We start from the raw sequence: 17,445 nt of genomic DNA on the forward strand, positions 1-17,445 counted from the left end.
CAATACAAAGTTTATTCAAAGTTTATGGAAAAGTAAAACCAACACCCTGGGATGCCCTATACTACCTAAGGCATGCACCTGAACACCAGGCCACCAGGCTCAATGCTCAGCACCCACACTGCCTGCTATGGCCACAGCACGAGCCTATGCTTGTGTGCACTGCCACCTGGCCTACCTCTGCTGCTCATGCGTATGTTCAATTGTCCTATCAGACTTCACTTTAAAAGCATAAGCTCAAAAATCAAATCATTAAAATATCAAGATGGTGACACCAGAGCATGAAAGTAAATGCAAGACCCTTCTAAGAGCAGGTCATATATGACGGCACAGGCCACACACCTATGGAGCCAGCTCTGTGTACTGGCCATTGATTGACTCATGTGCTCAAGTGGACTCAGAGCAGTTTCTAAAAGGAACCCTGTCTTGGCCTGCAAGGTCTTCATTGGCCCACTTTGGTGCATTGGGAAGGCTGTCCTTCCAAGAGAGAGCTGATAAGAGGCCTCCATTGCACAAGAGAATGTCAAGTCAATCATCTGCTCTTTTCATCTCTGAAATATATGACTTTACATGCAAAAGGAGAGTATACCTGTACTCTTCTCTTGCTAAAGAAGATAATTCCAACTGTCAGAATTTTTTCTTTAAAAAAAATTAAATTTGGGGGCTAACATTGGTTAATAGCATTATGTAAGTTTCAAGTGTACAATACTATGTCATCTGTATATTGCATTGCGTGCTCACCATCGAAAACCTAGTAGTCTCCATCTGTCACCATATATTTAACCAACTGTCATAACTTTAAGGTCTGGATCTTCTGTTGAACACATATCATCTCTCATGTCCATCTTATCAGATTAGCTGCTCCGTGGTCATAGGAATCTCCATTCTTTTAATATGGAAAGCATATTCTCTAATATGAATTGAGAATGCAAGTAGGCTCTGGTTCCTTTATTTACCAAGTGGCCACAGGCATGTCATTTATTCATTATGGCCCTTCCTTCCTTCCTTCCTTCCTTCCTCCCTCCCTCCCTTCTTCCCTCCCTCCCTCCCTCCCTCCCTCCCTCCCTCCCTCCCTTCCTTCCTTCCTTCCTTCCTTCCTTTCAAAAATGGGAGTAACAGTAACTAATTTTTCTGCTTCATAAAGAATATATGCCAGTGATTTTCAACCTTTTTCATCTTTGGCACACATAAACTAATTACTAAAATTCTGAGGCACACAAGAAAGTATATTTTTTGCCGATCTAACAAACAAAGGTATACTTTTGATTCATTCACACCAGATGGCTATTGTTGTTGACTGTTGCCATTTTTTAAAATTTGACTATTTAAGGGAGGAGAGGTCAGTGTCCCTGACTAAATAGTCAAATACTGCATATTTTAAAAATTCTTGCGACACACCAGTTGAAAATCACTGACATGTGCAGATTAAATGTGATAATGCCTCTGGACTGCTAGCTTCCATTCTCTATTTCTGATTTTCTGCCATAGCTATAACTTACACATGCACTTGTTTTCCTCTGCCCACTACAAAAAATACGTCATAGGTGGCAGCACATACTTCTATCAGAAGGCACTAAATGTCAGATTGTCTTAATGTGATATTAATAGATATTGATATCACTTGGACTTTCCCTCCTTTAACACACACATATTTTTTTTCAATGACATAAAGCAGTTTTTAAAAAGAACTTATTATTATTAAGGCATCACAATACTTTACATTTGATAAGTAATTACAGTTTATTGTCTAAATCTTCAGGGAGAGGAAAACTGATTATATATCTAGATTTGCTTGTGTTTAATATGCTAAAATCTGTATATTCAATTACATAATGACTATCCCAGAAATATATTTCCTTCAGAATGTTAGACCATGCCTGTTATTTTTTAGCTTTTTCTTTAAGAAATGTTTCAAATATAAACAAAAGCTGCAGAATAGTATAATGAATCCTCATGTACTCATCAACCAGCTTCAACAAATAACAATTCATAAGCAATTTTGTTTTATCTAAACCCTTCTACTTCTCCTCACTACTCTCATTATTTTGAAGCAAAACCTAGGTACATAGATATAATATATCCTGAAGAACACCATAATAATATACAGAGATAGTCCTTATTCTATTTCACACCTGCATAGCACTCCTTTGCAGAGATGCACCACAAGTTATTTAAACAACTCCCAATTTATAACCATATGGAATGTTTCCAGTTTTCTGCTATTATAGCTTTGCAAAGTATAGTTCATCTATTTTTAAATATTTTTAAAAGGCTCTTAGAATCTTTGGAATCAAGTTGGGATTAACTTTGAAAACTGAAGTTAAGGTAACCTTCTTAAATCACTGCACCTTTAAATACGATACAACTTACCTAGGCAACAAAAGACAGATATTACATTGAATTTGTGCAAATCCTCATTCTGCTGAAATTTTAATTTTCTATTATCTCAAAACATTCTAAATATTTTAAAACAGGTAAAACTTTTATCTTACATAGGGAAGCAACTAAAAGACACTATGACCGAGTTCTGATAGACATTATCAAACTAACCCTTAGAAAAGAAATACAATAGAGGCAAATATAAAGTATAATTGGTTAAAACCTAAAACACTAATTAATCTAATTAAATATAGGATGCAAAGGGCTGAAGTAGATACCAAAGTTTAATAGATAAAACAAATATTCAAGGTTTCACTAATATAGGATTGCAAAGCCCAATGTATTACTATTACCATGCTGTAGGCAATATGATTGACAGCTGTAAATGAAATAGAATAAAATATATTCTTAGTCTACTGTGATATAAACAAGAGAATATTTATAAAACATCTTAAATTTGTGTAGGAAGAACTACATAGCTATCAAGTATGGTAATTCTAGAGATAGTTCCATAATAAGCCAATTAAACTATTAATTGAATTTTTTGAGGACCGAGAGTTTACAAAGATGCAATTGATTTTCAATCTAAAGAGGAAAAAAGGTAGGGAAATAACTAGCTCTGTTTCAGACAAAGTAATTCTATATAATAAAAAGCTAATATGCAAATTGTCCCCTCGACTGGGAATTTGAAAGGGAGTTTGACCAGGGGGTGGGGTTAGCCCACCAACTGCCCACGGCCCCTCCCCCTGGCCAGCTCCATCAGTGCACGAATTTGTACACTGGGCCTCTAGTGTAAAAGAAGCCTGAATAAAAAGTAACATTCTCGGAAAGGTAGACAAGGCTTAAAAACCTACACCTAGGTTTTGCTTGTAGCCTGGAATTTAGATTTTAATCTATAGGTATTGGAAGCAATACATTTTTTTTATTTTTTTTTAGAAAGGGGTTATCTGAGTTTGTAAAGATGTTGGTGACAGTGAGAAGAATGGTTTGGAAAGGATATGAATTTGGAGGCAAGAGGACAATTTAGAGGCTGTGTACCAGCCACTGCACTATGGGTAGGAGACAGATTCAGTGGTGAGCAAAACCAGACAAGGTCCCTGACCTCAAGGGGGCTCACAGACTGGTGGGCAAGACAGAAATTAATCAAGGAATCACAAATATATATATATATATATATATATATATATATATATATATAGTGTACACACTTTAACAGCTGATAGTTCAATTTTAAAAATGAAATGTCTTTTAATAAACACTGCCTTTATACTTATTCTAAGTGTGTGTATACATTTTTGGGAAATAAATATATATAACTGAAATAGGTTCTATAAAAGCTTGGACCAGAGAAGTAGGGTTGCCGTGTACTGCACACCTCCAGTGGGTACCATCTGCATAGCAAGTTCTACAGTGGAAGCAGCCCTGATAGGAAGGTTAGATGATGAGAGTCCAAGGAAAGGCAGTCTCTCTGTGCTATAGGAGTTCAAAGAAGAGAGGATATGGTTCTATGAGGCTTTCTAAAAGGAAGAGTGCATGTACTGAGCATTGACAGAGAAAAGCAAAAGGCCAGTGAAGGAGAAAGGAAGGTAAAATAAAGCTTTAGTCTATTACAGAAGAACATTGAACCCTCTATTACGCAAACTTCATCTTGGGGTTAAAGCCAAATAGGAAGCTTCACAAAGAAATATTAAGCAATGAACATTGCAGGGTATGACTTGTTTTGTAAAATACACCACTACTTCCTCTTCTCTAAATCTGAAGAGGAGATTCATCATTTTGTTTTGATTTTGAACTCTTAAGGAAATTTTTCTTGATAGTTACAAGGAGCACATGTAAAACCCAAATACCCATCATCAGGGCATGGGACAGGGTACACAAATGATGTGGCCTTTTTAAGGTAAAATGGCAATGCTTGCTTCAAGAAAGATGTAGCAGGAAACCACTCTATCTTTCGATATGACTTGTCACGAAACAAGCACAAGTTTTGCTCATTTTAGAAAAGGAGGAGATAATGTAAAGTCAAACATGAACCTGACTAGTCTCACATAGAACCTGAGCATTCTTTCTCATAATTTAGCTCTTCTAACTGCCCTGGAAACACGATCACATTCTCCTTTTCCCAGCTGCTCATTGCTATAGGTTGGTTATATGACCGTTTCTATGTCATTCAAAGCCAGACCTCTTGGAGGAAGGGAGAAGTCTGAGACACTGGTATTTTGTTGTTGTTTCAGTTCCCTATTTTTATTTAAAAAGCTTAGATATGTTGCCCTGGCCGGCTGGCTCAGTTGGTTGCAGCATTGTCCCATATATGAAAAAAGGTTGTAGGTTTCATTCATACTTATTTGATTGTGGGTTCAATCCCTGGTCTGGGCATGTGGGAGGCAACTGATTGATGTTTCTCTCTCACATCTATTTTCTCTCTCTCTGAAATCAATAAAAATATACCCTCAGGTGATGATTAAAAAGCAACATAGATAGATCAAAAAATTGTGGTATATTTAAATTTGTGTGACAAGTTCCTCTCAATCCTGTCACTGTATATCTGTGAATATATATACATATATATACATACACACATATATACACACACACATATACATATATATTCATTTTTGGACATAATGTTAAAATATACATTTAAGGCCTTTTCTGAAAGGCCTCTGGTCCATGGTATGAGAGGTTTACAATATTGGGTAGCCAATTAGATACACAGACTATAGTTACCTCAGATCCACTTAATCCAACAACAACAAAAATCATCAGATAGTTTCAACTTGGCAGTTCTAAATGTCACATATATAATTATTGCACTTATTCCTGTCTAGATCTTGTATTCTATGTCCTATTATGTAATACCCATTATTACTATATCTAGACAAGATTAGACTTGAAGCATTTTTTTTAAAAGCATAAATAAATACAGTTTCAGGTCATGTTTTAAAATATTCTGGGTTGAGATTTCTGCTCAAGATGACTAAGTAGATAAATGTTGTGCTCACCTCCTCCCATGACTGCCTCAAAATTACAACTAAATTATAGAACCACCATCCCAAAGAACCACCTGAAAACTATTGGAACAAAAGTTGTATAACTAAGGATATAAGAAGCCACAGTGAGACTGGTAGGGGGGTGGAGACACAGGAGGAGATGGCCCCAGATTGTGTGTAGCTGTTAAGAATAGGAAAGGATATCTCAGCTGTGGAGGTCCCCCAAGAGGAGTGAGGGGTTCCAGTTCCACATGAGGCTCCCCAGCCTGGACCACCAGTGCCAGGGAGAGGATTTCCCACAACATCTGGCTCTGAAAATCAGTTGGGATTCTGACTGGGTGAGACAGAGGGCTGCTGGAGACCTGGGAATCCTCTTAAAGTGCCCACACACAGACTCACTCACAAACACTCCCACTAAGCTCCAGCAAATGGACAGCAGGGGCACATGGGAAGGAATAGAATTGTCTGGCTTTCAGGTAAGGGCTGGAAGAATTAAAGTGCTTGCAGGTGCCACTGTTCTTTTGGTGAGCCTTTCCCCCACCTTCCTAAAATCTCTCCAAGGTCCACGAACCCCGAATGAGCAGTGGCTGGCATCAGTGTGCCCTGTACCTCTTACTAAGCATCCTGAGCCTGGCACTAGTGGCAGCCAGACTTGGTTCTCAGCATAACCACTCCCGGATGCCGCAAAAACCCAGCATAATCAGCTACCAACCGAAGATCACTTTGTAGCTTGCTCCTACAGATGGCCTCAGGCCAGACATGAGCAGCGGCTGAGCTTGGCCTGCACTAGCGCTCCTCCCAAGCAGCCCCAGTCCAACACATCTGGGGGATGGCTTCAAACCATACCAGAGCACGACCCAATTAGGATCACAAATGACACACCCAACTCAGCAGGCACCAGAGCCCCACTAAAGCAAATCCTGCTCCAGGGGGTCAGCTCCAACATGATAGCTTGCCTACTGTAGTCACAGACAGCCCTCACAGTCCATTAGCCTGATATGCCAACACCAATCAATAGCAGAGCACACACAATCCACACAAGGGGACACCCCTGGAGCATTTGGCTCAAGTGAACAGGGAGATTGAGCCACTGGGCCCCACAGGACTTACTACATAATTCCACTCTGACAAGACTGGGAGAAGTAGCAGATCTAATACATAGAAGCAAACACAAGGAGGCGGCCAAAGTGATGAAAGGAAGAAACATATTCCAAATGAAAGAACAGGATAAAACTAAAAAAAAAAAAAAAAAAAACTAAACAAAATTGAGGCAAACAATTTACCAGATGCAGTTTAAAACACTGGTTGTAATGACACGCAATGAACTTAAGGGAAGCATAGATAATATCAGTGAGAACTTCAACGAAGAGATCGAAAAAAATAAAAAAGGAGACAGAAACCACAGAAAAGAACCAGTCAGAAATGAATACAATAACTGAAATGAAGAACACATTAGGTAGGCTCAATAGTTGATGAGATGAGACAGAGGATCAAATAGGTGATTTGGTAGACAAGAAAGTGGAAAACACTCAACAGAAACAGGAAAAAGAAAAAAATCCAAAAAAATGAGGATAGTGTGGATCTCTGGGACAACAGCAAGTGTAACAATACTTGCAGCATAGCGGTAGCAGAAAGAGAAGAGAGCAAGGGATTGAGAACCTATTTGAAGAAAGAATAACTGAATACTTCCCTAACTTGGTGAAGGAAATAGTTATACAAGTCCAGGAAGCTCAGAGAGTCCCAAATAAGATGAACCCAAAGAGGCCCACACCAAGACACATCATAACTAAAATGCCAAAGATTAAAGACAAAAAGAATTTTACAAACAGCATGAGAAAAGCAGTTATTTACAAGGGAGCTCCCATAAGACTATCAGCTTATTTCTTACCAGAAACTTTGCAGGCCAGAGGGATTGGCACAAAAATATTCAAAGTGATGAAAAGCAAGGACCTATATAGCCAAGATTACTCTACCCAGCAAGGCTAGCATTTAAAATTAAAGGAGAAAAGTAAAGTGTTTCCCAGACAAGAAAAAGCTAAAGGAGTTCACCACCACCAAACTAGTATCACAGGAAATATTAAAGGCACTTCTTTAAGAAGAAAGGGAAAAATAAAAAATATGAATAAGAAAATATTTCAAAGAAATTCTCATTGACAAATGCAAACATAATAAAAGCAGTGAGTAATTCAACCAACACTAAGACTATTACAAAGGTTAAAAGGCAAAAGTAGGAAGATCATGTTAATTACAATAGTAAATTAAGGAATACACACACACAAAAGTAAAAAATAATGACAAAAAACATAAATGGGTGTGTGTGTGGGGGGGGGGGGTGAGTAAAAATGGTAGTGATTGTAGAATGTGTTTAAACTTAAGAGACCCTCAACTTAAAATAGACTGCGATAAACATAACTTGGTATATATGAAGCACAAACTGAAAATCTACAAGTGATATAAAAAAATGAAGAGAAAGGAACCTAAACACAACACTAGGGAAAGTCATCAACATATAAGAGAGCAAGAGAATAAAAAAGGAATGGAGAAGAACTACATAAACAAGCAAAAAAACAATTAATAAAATGGCAATGTCCACATACCTATTAATAATTATTTTAAATGTAAATTGATTAAATGCTCCCATCAAAAGATAAATGGATAAAGAAGTGGTACATATATGCAAAGGAATATTACTCAGCCATAAAAAGAATAGAGTATCACCATTTGTGACAACATGGTTGGCCCAAGAGGATATTGTGCTAAGTGAAATAGATTGGACAGATAAAGACAAATACCATGTGATTTCACTTATATGTAGAATCTAAAAAACAAATGAACAAATAAGACAGAAACAAACTCACAGATAGGTAGAACAAACTGATTGTTGCCAGATGGGCAGGGGGTTAGAGACCTGGATGAAAAAGGTGAAGGGATTAAGGAGTATAAATTAGCAGTTACAAAATAGCCACCAGGATATAAAGTACAGATTAGAGGAGACAGTCAATAATGTTTTAATAACTATACCGTACATGGGGTTAAGTGGGGGCAAGACTTATAGGGGGATCACTTTGTAAGCTATATAAATGTCTAACCACTATGCTGTACACCTAAAGCTAATATAATACTGAATGTCAGCTGTAATTGAAAAAAAATATTTAGGAAAAAAGAAAGTAGGTAGAAAACTTTGTGATTCAAAGACTCAACAAATCAAACCACAACTTCCTTCTGTTTAAAAAAAGAAAAAAAAAAGAAAAACCCCTCTCAAAAAAAAAATCCCCATAAAAGAACCATTCTGGCACAGAAAAAAAAAATAAAACTATGGCAGTAAATATGTGCAAATAAATCTGCCTCATAATTGAAGTGTCAAAGTAACCATGTGGTTTGGAGTACCTTTAATTAAAAATATATACATACCCATTCAAGAAAACAAAACTCTTGCAAGTAAGCTCCATATCTAGGCTTTGAAGTAAATGTTCACAGTATTGGACAATTAAGTTATATAATTGCCCATGATCGTGGAGAACTCTAATAACTGTCTTAGATCAAGTAATAGCTCCCTATCTGGGATGAAAGGATGCTGAAAGAGTTAGGCCTCTTCTCAACTCATGTCTCCCTCCCTCTGCAACCCTTTGCCTACTCTCACCCCACCCCAAACATAGACCTTCTTGTATTTTCCCCTCTTTCTTCTCAGAAATCTACACAGCCCAAAGGGGCTCTATATTATTCATTTTTGAGTGGGTGTAACATATAGGGTCATGATGGGGAACACTGTCCATATGAAAGAACTATCATAGAAACAGACATGATTTTTGTCTTTAACATATCCTCCTGATTAGCACGCAGAAACTCCTGACTAGTGGTTGCTCACCCCTGCACCTGATAACAACACTTGCTTAGCTCTTCACAATTCAAACAACACTTTCCCTCACATTATTTCACTCAATCCTTACAACAGAATTAATTATGTTGATTTTATAGAGGAGAAAATTGAAGGTCAGAGAATATAAATAATGTGCCCAAGATCTCACGACTATAAATGGCAGTATTTACTCAAACTCACATCCACTGGCTCCAAATTCCTCACCCTTTTCTAGCACACTGAACAGGACTCTTACCACGGCCTTAGCAAAGCCCTTTCCTCTTGGTCTCCAGTAATGGAAAGCAGAGTCAGGAATACAGGCAGGCTGATGGCATTTAACTTCTGTCTCCGCAAAGACATAAAACTAGGACCCCTTTAGCAAAGAGAGCAGGTCAACACTGTGTAAACCAATTACAGACAAAGTAATTATTGTAGAGCAGTAATTAGGCAGTACATGAGGTGATAAGACTGAGCTGTGCAAAAACAATGGGCTACAAGAACTTGTTGCTATAGTTACAAACAAAGGAAAGCCTTTGCAAAACTGTGGCAAGAAACACTGGTTTCATATCTGCAATAACTTATAGTCATTCTGCAAGTCTATGCAGGCTTCAGAAATTCAAAGGGGGCATAAGAGGCCCTATCACTTCCCGTAATAGTTTCCAAATAACTCAGGAGTGAGCAGAAATTGAGTTCCAAATCCTGTGGGAGGCTTGAAATGCCCAAGCAGCTCTGAAGCTGAGAGTCGCCCAGAGGTCTATAAAGGAGAGATTCTACATCATGTTTGCCTTTAATCTAGAATCCTCACAGGGCAGACTATTCCTTACCGCTGCTACAAAAATGTGCATGTTTTTCAAATTCCACTGTCTTTGCTTGAATCTTTAAAAAATTATGCTAGAAAGCACATTTATAAAATTTCCGTAATAGATTATGTATCCTATCTAATCAGGATGCATAGAGCCTTGCAAAGCTACTCTCTTATACCCTAGTTAGTAAAAACTGTGCGTCTAGATGGGTTTGTTTTCTTAGCAAAGAATTTTCACGAAATATGGGTAATCACTGCTTTAATCTGCAACGGCCCAGGTTCCTTCTTTCCTTCCCTCCCTCTCCTCTTCCTCCTTCTTCTCATATTACTTCATCTAAGACCGTTATTAGAAGTTTTAACTTAGTCTACTAGGATGACAGCGTGAGATAAATGAAATAACTATTTTGAAGTTCATCAGTTCAGGCTTGAATTTCATCCCTCTCTTTCCTGTGTGACTTTGGGCAAGATATACAACCTCAAAGTGGCTGTTTCCTTCAATACAAGATGGTTGAAAAGTTGTGAAGATTAAGTGGGACAATGCATGTGAAGTCTCCGGCCAGAGCCCAGCCCGTGGTCCTCAATAAATGTTAGCTCCCTAACAACACTGCCTGGTTCTCTTGCTTTCACATATAATCGGCCTAAAATGCCTTCTTTTGATAGGGAACAAAGAAGTAGAGGTCAGTTTGGGAATCTGGAAAAGGTGACCCGAGTTCTCTGCAGCGGGAATTTGTCCCAGAGCACTCCTTGGGACTTGGCGCTAGAGTCCTGGTAAACGCAATCTTCAAATCCCACTGTGAGATGTATAAATCTAGGATAAGAAAGACTCGAGGACACCCGGTGCTGGAGAGGGAGAAAGGAAGAAACACAGTATTTTTTAAAGTACTTAAAATAACATGTGTCAAATCCAAGGATGGGCAGAGCCAGCTTCAGATAATGAAGTAACGCAGCCAAAGTTCCCCTCTCTCATGTCTGGAAATTTCATACTCTATTCTACTCATTGCATAAGCGTTTCCTGTTCTCAGGCTTCCCCTGGCGCTAGGCAGATGTCCACCTTAGTCTTCCTCCGCCTGGGCTGCTTCCCTTACTCAATTTCTTTCCTTCCTCTAAAGCAGTGGTTCTCACCCTTCTGGCCCTTTAAATACAGTTCCTCATGTTGTGACCCAACCAGAAAATTATTTTCGTTGCTACTTCATCACTGTAATGCTGCTACTGTTATGAATCGTCATGTAAATATCTGATATGCAGGATGGTCTTAGGCGACGCCTGTGAAAGGGTCCTTTGACCGCCAAAGGGGTCGCGACCCACAGGTTGAGAACCGCTGCTCTAAAGGCAAAGATTCTTACATTAATGATAAGGTTACAAGAATATTTACCAAGCCATTCTACCCATTTTACACTGGAAGATGAAATAATAAATAAAAATAAGTTAAAAAAAAACAACCCTTTCTCTGAGTTGGGGAACCAGGAGAATTGGTGAGAAAACAAGTTGACATGAGCCCTGAGGTTACCTGTCCACCCAGGACCAGGCTCAGAAAGTGAAAGAGTGGAACTGGGATATACAAGAACATCAGAGGGATCATGTGCCTCCTTTCCCACCTGGGACTTGGAGAAAGGCGGGGTGGGGTTGGGGTGGGGGGGAGTGGCCCTGGCTCCAGAGCCACACAGCTCAGCCTGTCTTGGATTCTGCCCAGACCTTGGCAGGGCAGAGCCACCAGCAATCAGTAGGATGGGGCTGCCTGGACCCTATCAAGTAGGGCTAGCATAGCTCCAGTGAGGGGGTGGCGCAAGTCAGGTTCAAGGGAAAATGGCAGTAATGGCCCCGGTCCCAAAGCCACACAACTCAGTCACTGACACCCCTGAGTCTGCCTGGATCTCTACATCCTGGCACAGGCAGCTAATTCCTCAAAAGAGCACAAGCTCCACAGGGTGGGGTGACAGGGAGCCAGAGAGTGGGGCTATTTCATTCCCCCAGGCTGATGCCATAAGGAGGGGAGTGCTCCATCCAAAGAGATAGTGTCTGTGGTGTGGGAGAGGGACTCAGCATTGGAATCTTGGCAGCTGTCCCTTCAGCTCTATCCCCAGAGCCACACACCCCAGTGTCTCTTCATGTGACTCTAGTCCACTTTGGCCTCCCTCCGCCAGAGCCCAGGGTGAGTGGCTGCAAATGAAATTTTTTATTTTGGCCCTGCGTCTCTATTGGGCTCCTGTTAGAATTTTGACTGAGCAGTGAATTAATGTATCAGTGTGGGGTGCCATGCCATCTTAATATTGAGTCTTATTTTCCTTGCATAGGGTATTTCTCCCCACTAACTTAGGTCTTCTTCAATTTCTATCAGCAATGTTTTATGATTTTCAGAAAACGGGTCTTGTATATATTTTATTCAATTTATCCCTGTGTATTCACATTTTATATGTTATTGTAAATGGTATTGTTTTTAAATTTCAATTTCCAAAACCATTATAAGTCCTTCAAAATAAAGTTGACTTTTGTTATTGACCTTGTGTCTTGTAACATTGTGAAACCTTTTTATTAATTCAGTAGCTCGTATAATATTCCTTAGAATTTTCTCCTTATATGATCATGTTGTCTGAAAATAAAAATAAATGTAAAATTAATTACAAAAATGTGAAAGGATTAAATTTACCTGCTGAGACAGATTCTCAAATTGGCTTTAAGCCCTGGCCGGTTTGGCTCACTGGATAGAACGTCGGCCTGGGGACTGAAGGGTCCCAGGTTCGATTCCGCTCGAGGGCATGTACCTTGGTTGCAGGCACATCCCCAGTAGGGGGTGTGCAGGAGGCAGCTGATCGATGCTTATCTCTCATCGATGTTTCTAACTCTCTATCCCTCTCCCTTCCTCGCTGTAAAAAATCAATAAAATATATATATTTTAAAAAAATTGCCTTTAAAATATCAAGCTTTATTCTGTTTATAGGGGACAAGTTCCAAATGTAATGTCACAGGTTTGGAATAAAAGAATGAGAATATTATTAGATAATAGTATACATCAAGACAGAACACAATACTAGAGATAAAGAAGGTCATTATTTAATGACAAAAATGTTATCAGGAAACAATAATAATTATGAATCTAGCCTCAACATATGTAGAATATAAATGCAATTTCTACTTGAAGGATAGATCAATGCTATTACTGTGATTGGTTGAAACACTATTGCTACCTTGTGGAAATTGAATGAAACATTAGCACTACAACAACTCTAGTCTGAAGGAAGCTTTTAAATTTATTGCAACACTGTGGTTGCAATAAATACTATCTTTTTTTAAAAAAAAAATCATCACTGGATGATTTTTTATTTTATTGATTTTTTTTTTTTTTTTTAAGAAAGAGAAGAAGGGGGCGGGGGGAGAGTGAGACAGAGAAACAGAGAGAAACATCTATTGGTTGCCTCAACCAAGGATCAAACCTGAAACCTAGGTATGTGCCCTGACTGTGAATTGACTATCTTTTGGTGTATGAATGACATTCCAACCAACTGAACCACTTGGCCAGGGTGCAATAAATACTATTTTACACACACACACACACACACACACACCCCACACACATTGCTTTAATGTATAAAGTACTACATCCTTCTACCTCAAGAATCTTCCTGAGATATTTGTAACCTAGGCAACTTTTCAAGGTATTTAAAGTGGGAAAATTTGACTACATTAAGTAAAAAAGGTGTTCCTGTACATCTCTGCATGGATACAAATAACATGCAAATTTCAAATAGGGACTACCTACCTATTCATTAAATACTTCTTAGTACTGTTAGGTAGTAGTTCAGATTATTGAGTTTGTTAAGATTTCAAAAAAAAGTCATAAGATACATTTATCTTTAAAGTTTATAATTAAGAAAGTTAGCAAATTCCTAGGGCTTCCCTCACTTGAAGCTGAATTCCATAATCCTTGTTTAGGTTACATTTTTCTGAAAATTCTCTCATGCCCTCTGCTGTTCATTTACTGAATATAAATTATTAAATAAAGTATTCATGGGCATTTACATATTGAGTCACTTTTAGGAAGCAATATATACTAAGAAATTAAATATTTTAAATTAAAAATGTAATATGTTTCCTACTGAAAATACACACAAAAAATGAAGAAATAATTCATTATCTCACTACTTAGAGATAACAGTTGTTATCAAGTTGTGTATTTTCTTTTGGAATTGTTTCTATGGAATATATTTTTAAATATAATTTTATGGTATTAAAATACCATCATTATTATTACAAAATTGGGATCATATTAGACATACAACTTGGTATTCTATCCTTTTCACTTAATATTTCTGAGAGCAGAAGCTTCTTCTATCCCTGTGGGGATGGGGTGCGTCACCTGCTTGGTGTTCCATACCAACCCATACCAAGAGGGTGATGTGCCCCATCTCTACAGGGACCATATACACACCAAGACGGTGATGCACCCCATTTCTACAGGGATCATATCCTCACCAAGAGGGTAATGCACCCCATTTCCACAGGAATAGAAGTCCCTGCTCTCAGGACAATCCTAGACCTAGCACTAAATATCTGTTCATTTTGACTGTTTATCTGTATCCTTTATCATATCCCCTAATCAATTGGTAAATGTAAGTTAAATATTTCTCTGAGTTCTGTGAACCATTCTAGCAAATTAATCTAACTTGAGGGGAAGGTCATGGGAATCTCCAATTTGTAGGCAAATCAGACAGAAGTTGTGGGTAACCAAGGGACCCACAATTTGTGGTGGGCATCTGAAGTGGGTGCAGGCAGTCTTGTGGGACTAAGCCCTTAACCTGTGGGATTTGACATTATCTCCAGGTAGGTAGTCTCACAGTGGAATTAATTGTAGGACGCCCAGCTGGTGTCACAGAGAACTGCTTGTTAAGGGGAGAAGCCTCACACATTTGGTGACCAGAATGTCAGAAGTGAAGTGTTGTGAGTGTGGGAGTAGTGTGAGGGTAGAGGGGACACACACAGAAGGAAAACTGTAGATTTTCCCTTTACAATTATATTATAGAAAAATTGCCATATTTTTGAATAGTCTTCAAAATATAACTTTAAATTATTGCATAGTATTCCAGATATATACTCATTTCTGTAACACCCTCCTATTTTTGAACATTTAAGTTGCTTCAATTCTTTACTACCATAAATAACCCAGCAAAACAAAATTCCTTGAACATAAGTGTTTTTTTAATATCCCTAACTTTATGCTTACATTACATTCCAAAGAGCCCAATATCTAGGTCACAGATACACATATTTTAAGGTGCTTTATGTCTAATACTAAACTGGCCCCTAGAAATGTTGTAATAACTTACATTCCCACCAGTAGTATATGTTCATGACCACAGGAACAGCTTTTTAAAAAAGGAAGATGTAAAAATATCTTACAAGTAAATTTAAAATAAGAGGGGACATTTATATATGATTCTCCACTCATTTGATGAATATTTTTTTCCAAAGGTGTCAAGAAGATAGGATCTTTTGATAAAGTGGTAAAAGGGCCAGATCCTTTAACTGTTTAATCTTAAACTTTCTGAATTTGTTTTCTCATCTCTAATGTGAGGATAATAATACTTGCTCTGCTAAACACAATGTTTTGTGAGGTTACCCTGAGATGATACATGTGAACATGCTCTGAAAACCATAATGTCATACAGATGGAAGGTAGTATTTTTATTAGTCATTATTAACATGAGGCCAGATTTGATATGTAAATCATTAGACTTTTTAAAGTATCAATAACATTTTTTAAAGCATCAATAACATTTTTTTTAATCAATGTTTTTCCATTGATTTGTAGAGAGAGGAATGGAGAGAGAGAGAGACAGAGAGAGAAACATCGATGTGAGAGAGAAATGATTGGCTGCCTTCTGTATGCTCCCCAACTGGGGATCCGAACCCTCAACCTGGGTATGTGCCTTGACTGGGAATCAAACCTGTCACTCTTCAGTGTACAGGATGACATCCCAACCAACTAAGCCACACCGGCCAGGTATCAATAACTTTTTAATATCTTGCATTAACCTTAATTATCAATAATTTTCTCCATTTTCAAACTTACGTGATCAAAAAGTAATTTTTCAATTATCTTTAGTTTTATTGTATTTACGTCAAAATAATAAAATAATCATTTTCTCATATAGGCAATTAAGGGTCAATTGCCAATTCCATTTACTTGGTTTGTCTCAGAAAAGAAATTATCATAGAAACAAAATGATCTATTAGAAATTCCTATTTAACCTAAAAATATAAGGCACATGTACAACAAATTTGAACACATTCTCAACTTGTTAAAACCAACACCTTTTTTGAGTTCTTTTTCAAAGTTTTTCTCATGGGTTTTCATTAAAAAAGACCGTTTGAAGTTCAGACAAAATGACACAAAAGCCAAGAATATAACCAGTTTTTAGTGGGAACTTGGTAAACTTAAAAGCTAGTACCTATTGTGAGCCTTCATAAGAGGAAGAATAAGGAAGGAGGAAGGACTATAATAGAAAGGAGGAAAGAATAACTTAAGAAAGTACTAAAATTTAAAAAAGGTAATGGGTAGCAAAGAACCCTGTGACTTGGGCCTGTAAAGGCTTTAGCTCACATCATGAGGAATTTAGCCCACATCTATCACTCTAACCCCCAGTAATTCTGGTTATTGCACTTGGCCAAGGGTGTCAATTTCTTTAAGGCATCCAGTTTCTACACTATATCATTGCTTTTTTACAGAGAGGAAGGGAGAGAGATAGAGTTAGAAACATCGATGAGAGAGAAACATCGATCAGCTTCCTCCTGCACACCTCCTACTGGGGATGTGTCCGCTACCAAGGTACATGCCCTCGACGGGAATCAAACCTGGGACCCTGAGTCCACAGGCCGACGCTCTATCCACTGAGTCAAACCTGTTAGGGCTACATTTGCATTACATTAAACATCATTGTTTGCAGTGTGTCTTTGCTGAGAACTTAGAGAATAATTTGTAGGAGGAGGAAGTGGCACTGAAAAGTAAAAATAAACAGAAAAGGAGAAAAAAAAATTCTTTTTCATCTTTTTAATTACCCACAGAATAATAAAAGGTAAAAGAGACCTCATAGAGCCATTCAGTACAAATCCCTCTTCATCTTAAGGTTGAAGAAACAGATCCAGGTGACACAGATAAATCAGGGGCAGAGCCAGGAAAACAATCAGTCCCATGTTCTTCCCATTGCACTACGTTGACTCTCTTTTTTGTATCTTATTTTAGTCCTAAAACCCAAAGATTATTTGTAGACAAGAGATCAATGCTGCTGCCAACACAAGTCCTGAACTCTCAGATTTTTCTTGGTAACTTAAGAGTCAATGCTATCCCTAAAATAAAAATACAGTCCTTTACCTTGTTGAAATGGCCTGCCCATTATCTTCATTTGATCCTTACAAAAACCTTTTGAGGCAAG

The 17,445-nt window shown here is 38.1% G+C and overlaps 1 protein-coding gene across 1 annotated transcript in view; it reads right to left on the bottom strand.

Moving 5' to 3' along the window:
- The window catches only part of CCDC146 (coiled-coil domain containing 146), a 109,786-nt gene that overhangs the window by 91,934 nt on the left and 407 nt on the right, over window positions 1-17,445 (bottom strand). The window lies entirely within an intron of this gene.

The sequence above is a fragment of the Myotis nattereri genome, assembly GCF_964212035.1.
Source record: "Myotis nattereri genome assembly, chromosome: 11".
Lineage (NCBI taxonomy): Eukaryota > Metazoa > Chordata > Mammalia > Chiroptera > Vespertilionidae > Myotis > Myotis nattereri.